The 5,651-nt window shown below is 47.7% G+C and overlaps 1 protein-coding gene across 2 annotated transcripts in view; it reads right to left on the bottom strand.

Annotated features, from left to right (window-relative positions):
• dipk1c (divergent protein kinase domain 1C) overlaps positions 1-2,498 on the bottom strand; it is a 42,576-nt gene extending 40,078 nt beyond the window's left edge. Inside the window, exon 1 of one of the 2 annotated variants that reach the window (XM_040039488.1) lies at positions 1,679-2,498. The gene's annotated coding sequence lies outside the window, so the exon portion shown is untranslated. The remainder of the gene's footprint in view (positions 1-1,678) is intronic. The other variant, XM_040039489.1, reaches the window with a different exon arrangement.
• Positions 2,499-5,651: the final 3,153 nt, after the last annotated feature.

Genomic DNA, 5,651 nt, shown 5'->3' with positions numbered 1-5,651 from the left:
TGATGGGAGGCTGGGTGGAGGAGAGGACGCTGCTGCAGACGGAGCAGCTGATACCTGCTCCTCTCCGATGGCGGGTGGATGTTCGAGTTCTCGGAGTTTGGTTTTGAACATCGATGTGCTTCGAGCCACTTTTCTGAATCAAAGCAGACGGCAGCGTCTCTGAAATAAACCGACCCTGCCAGAGCGTAAACACCTCCATAAATCATGAAGCGCTTTAATGATGCTGCGTACTTGGTGGGAAACAAACGACAGCAGTTCTCAGCAGAGGTTTTACAGCTCGGCAGGGGCGGATCTGCTCTGAGATGCAACGTCCTCCTCAGAGGGGCCGCCTTCATTTTTTACCAGTAAATATTTTACCGATACTTGGCTTCACTGCGTTAGCGCGGATTTCACACGCTACACGAACAGCTTGTGTCTGTATGTTTGCAAAGGACTCCAACTGTGGACAAATGAAACGCTCCGACGACGACAGCTTTACGACACACACAGAATTCCCACCGGCGGTGACAAACGACAGCATCCTCTGGCAGTCACTCGACTGTGGGGAGGAAGAACGCCATTTTAACAGGAAGAGACATCTGGCCGAGCAATATCTGCAATAACTGGTTAAAGGGTGAGAGGAAATAGGGGTGGGGGTGTGAAGAAAGAGTGCTTAGTGCATCATGGGAAGTCCCACAGCAGGCTGACGTCATTAGCCAAACAATGCACTGTTTGTCCATCACTGTGGAAACAGATGAAGACAAAACTAACCAGCAGCTTGTTTCTGGTTGAGAGGCCGACAACAGCCACAAAGCATTTCTGTGGCTTGTTTAAATTAAATAAAAGAAGATTTGAAGCTTTGAATGATAAAAAGCTTTCAGGACCACAGAAGGACGCAGAGACACATAACGAGCAGAAAGCAGCGTGACTGAGGAGGATTCAGATCGCCAGGAACAACCAGCGAGCCTGCAGCGCTCTGATAGGCTGATACGGTACCGTGAGGCCATTAAGATGAGAGGCCTGATTATTGTTAATCGTTTTTTCTTGGATGTATTTGAGACAGAGTCTGAAAAGCTTAAACAAAGGCTGAAGGTGACACCAGTACCTGATTGATATTCAAAGGAAATCCAAGGAAGCTGGAAGAAGTTGCATCGCTAGAACTGTTCACCAAGCATGAAGTTCATTTTGATGCGAGGAGCAGAGCACAGCCATTCATCACTCTGGAGGCGGCTGATACATCACAGTGTGGATCAAGTTTATAACTGAGCAACACATTTAAGCTGAAATCTTCCTTTTTCTTCAGCAGTGATGACTGATACAAACAACAGACTCGTTAAGAAATCAATTCTGCTTCGGCTGGACGTGCCTGGAGCTCGCAGCAGGTCTGCATCCATCGATGCAACAGGTGCTGAAGCTCTGCTGCCCTGCAGACCATCGTCACTCACAGAGCGCCTGCTGGAGCTTCTCCCACAAACGTGTTTGAGCAGCAGCTGTTCGAGCGTCGCTGCACTTCTCACGATGATACCAGTGCGTTTGCGTTCCTGTTGTTCTCACTGAAACACTAAAGCGCAGCTCCAGGTCTGTGACAGGGCATAAACAGCACTTTTACTGGGCGTGTCTGAAGTCTGAAATGATGCAGTGACCTTGATTTACACTGAAAGAGAAATAAACAGAGACGATATGAAATCTTGCCGCTCACCGTTAAACTGTTGTGTCGACGCTCAGGAAGCTGCAGCCGGCTGCCATGACAAAAGCCTCCAGCCAGGCTCAACTCATGAAAGCTTTTCTTCCAGATGATTAAACCTTTGCACAAACGTGCACACTGGCACTTCTTCTGCTCTTTTTTTCCTCCGCTGGTGTTTCTTCTCGCCCCCTCAGGTGATGATGATTTTCCCTGTCTTCTTATTTTAAAGACTGAAAGTTTTCCTCTGAGCTGATGAGACTCCAAAATGTGCAGCAGCTGCTGAAACGATCCAGAGGAAAACTGATGGTTTGTCCAGAGAAATGAAAGCCACCCAGCAGACCTGAGGTCTGCAGCTCCTCCACTCTTCTGTGTTTCAGCAGAAACTCTCGGCTGTGTCTCTGAGAGCAGCAGGAGGTGCAGGTTTCTGCTGCACCTGGGGACGAGGGGGTCTGTGAGCCCTGACTCCGGTCTGACAGGCAGCCGCCGCTCCGGCACTCCTCCGCTGTTCCAGAGCCGCTGGTTTCTCCTCAGAGTGCTGCCTCCTCCTGCTCCTCCTCGCTCTCTCAGTGTGCCGCTCCAGAGAGAGAGAGAGAGAGAGCGAGTGTGTGTTTGTGTGTGTGTGTGTGTGTGTGTGTGCGTGCGTAAGTGCGTGTGTGTGTGTGTGTGTGCGTGTGTGTCGCACTCAGGCTTGTTCGTTCAGCCTCGGTCCCTTCCTTCCTCTCTTCAGTCTGCTTCCTCTCTTTATTCCTCAGCTGTGTTTGCTCATGTTGTGGGACAAAAAAGTCCCATGAAGCTTTAAAGCAGCTCCTCCTCCTCCTCACCCCCCTTCTCTTAAATACTCTTATACTCCCCCTCCCTCTCTTCTGCAGCTCTACCGAGGCTCGCCAAATTAAAAGCTCTCCCCCCATTTATCTCCCTTTCCTTTTCTGTCCCGGCCTCCCTCCCTCTGCTGGGGCGCGCAGCTCAGAGCCTCACGGCGTGTTCGTAATTGCCTCATTTGTAAAAAAGCCAATAAAGTTGTGCAAACATAAGAAGAGGGCAGCAGCAGCTCGATGCTTTGTTTGACGCCTCAGGGTCCAAAATTAAAGGTGCATTTAGTTATTTGTGGCCACTAGAGGGCAGAAAAGCCCAAACATGCTGATGGATAAACGGGTCTGATAATTACAGGTGTTGGTTTTTATTATCTTTATTCAAATTCCCTCTGACATGTGTGAAAATGCAGATATGTCAAAATACAACGTGAAACATAGAAGAGAGACTTCACACAGCTTTGAGCTGCATTCACTCTTTACGCCCAGCGTTTGCTCCTCACAGAACTTAGTTTGAGTTCTTTGCATGTTTCTGTGATTTATTGAAGGATAATCGATGTTTAAAGACAGCTCAGAAAAAACGTTCAAAATTCAGCTGAGACGTGGTGACCTTTCTTCTTTATAACGTCTGCAGGTCTGTGCATGCTGAACATCAGCCTCTGAGCCAACCGCTGACTGATGGGGATGCCACAGCTCCATCAGTCAGCGGTTTCTCTTTTTTAAGCACTGACCACACCACAAACATCCTCGATGACCAGCCTCTCCCACAGATCCAGGAGCGTTCTGGAGTCTGTGCATTTTCCAGCCTGATGGAGCGCCGCGTCTCGAGGCTAAACTCAACACTAAGTGGCTCTGAGATCAGAAAATTAACAATTTGTATCCGAGGCCAGGAAACTCCCCGGTCTTTAATCCCATTGAGAATCTGTGCTCAGGCCTTAAAAGGCGATTAGAAAAGTCTGCAAACTGATCATCTGGGTTTTGTGATGAAGCAGGAGTGGATCCAGTGAACCAAAAGATGTGTGGCCACGACCGTGGGAGGCTGCTGGTGTTCAGAGGCCAGAACTATCTGTTATAAACTTAACAGAGCTGCAGCAGACTCAGCATCATCCCTGTGACTGGTTATCAAACTCTCACCTGCACCATAAGGAGCTGGTGACAGAGCTGACGTAGAAGTTAAATAGTCTTTTTATTCCATTTACACTTGTTCATATTTTCCAGGTTCACTTCCTGCCCCGCTCAGAGCACAGCGAGCGTCACTAACAGCAGGAGATCAGAAAGCATTAAAGGGGAGGTGGGTGGAGGTGGACGTGGTTGCAGAGCAGCAGCACCTGTATACAGGCTGAAGAAGGTTAAATAATCTGAGATTAGCAAACCTGAAACACACAATAAAGAAAACTGAGCTGCTGTAAGACGGCACCGAGAGGCTCCGGTGATTTATGTTTCATATTTTTATAAAGCACAACCACCACTAACAGAGCTGTCCCTCTGATGGACTCAGAGGGACAGCTCTGAGTCAGACAGGCTGAGATGGAGGAGGGAGGATGGTGAAGATGGAGCTGCCAGGCAGGAGGAAACATCTGACATCATCTCCTAGAAATGCTGTCAAACCTAAACGACGACTGTTCTCAGCGAGTGACAAAGTAAATCTGTGATGTTTGTGTTGTTGCTCCTTTAACTGAACCATCATATATCTCCTGAACTGAGTTTGCAAACTAACCTGAAGTGTTACTGAGATCTTCATCATTCCTGATGCGTGGCGCAATCTGAATGTGAGGAAGATCTGAGGTATTTAAACCAGGTGACACATTATATCAGGTAAATCCTCCAATCAGGACACAGAAAGCGTTCTGATTTCAGACTGAATGATCGGCTCACTGCAGTCTGACTCAGAGGGGAGGCTTAAATGGGTCCTAGCAGTGTAAACTCACTACACTTCTATCAGAAACCGATGCTGAAAGCTGAAAATTGGTGCCAGGTGTGGAAAGTGCAGCTCGTCACGCTCAGAGGAAATCTGACAAAACAAAAACTAAACTTTGTCCCAACTAAACCTGCAGGTGAAGCCCAGCAGAGCTCCGCGTCGCTCTAATTGCCAATTAGACCTGCAGGCTGTGCAGCCTCTGGCACTCCATCTCAGCTGAGCCTCCTTATTAACTGCAGCAATTACCCGAGGCCTGCTCATTAGGCCCAGCTTCTTAACTCACAGGTACGTCCTCAAAAAGTTCATGTCTCAGCACATTTTAACCTTCAGGTTCAGGTTTTGTTTTGCAGGAGAGAAGAAAAAGAGAAAGTACCCACGCTGTTTAAATCAGGAGGGACGTGGAATAATCGGCTTCACCTCCTGCAGCCGCCCTTCAAACGCTCCCTGAATGCATCACTGAGATCATCTCCATCTACACCTTGGACAGGTCGCCTGCTGATTACTGGAGATACAGATGTTGTGTTGCAGCACCTCCTATTGGTCAGATACGACAGTCACAGGGAGTCTGCATCCATATTCAGAACGATTCTCCCAGTTCACCTAAAAATATCATCAAAGAGCTCGAAACCTTTCCCTGTGTGAGAGTGTCAGAATTAAAATGCTGTTTAATAATAAATAAACCTGTGATAAGTCTGAACGCGGTGATTCACCCAGTGCTGGGTCACCTGAGCAGCAGTTTGTTCCTCAGGTGTGATTGGATGCTCTTCGTCTGGAGAGGAGGAGGAGGATCCTGCAGATGGACCTGAAATCTGCTCCACTGTAACGTCTGTTATAACCAGGCTAAACTTTAACCTGAAATGGTTAAAAACACCTGAAATATCTAAAAATACTAGAAGATTCTGACCTTACAAAACAAAAATACAAACAGATGAATGTCTTTTCTTAGCTGGATCATCCGTTTGCTCAGACTCTGGGTGTCTCCATCACTGTGAGTCAGCTGCTCTCACAGCCTGTTCTTATCATGAGAACTTATCCCAACAACCCTCCTCCTCCTCCTCCTCATGATTTAAAAGTAACAAAAACTAAACAAAACCAGCTCTTACATTCATTTACCTTCTGCAGGCAGTAACAGAGGAAACCGCTCAGCTTTTATAGATGAAGAAACCGGCGTCACTCTTATTTATTAGATCCCTCTGCTGGTGAAGGTCAGACTCATCACTGCTGCCAAACACCTGCACTGTTATTGGACCGGAGACGTCCT

The sequence above is a fragment of the Simochromis diagramma genome, unplaced genomic scaffold (genome assembly GCF_900408965.1).
Source record: "Simochromis diagramma unplaced genomic scaffold, fSimDia1.1 OVJJ01000567.1, whole genome shotgun sequence".
NCBI lineage: Eukaryota > Metazoa > Chordata > Actinopteri > Cichliformes > Cichlidae > Simochromis > Simochromis diagramma.
Note: the sequence above shows the minus strand (reverse complement) of the source record. Positions and strands in the feature narration are given on the sequence as shown.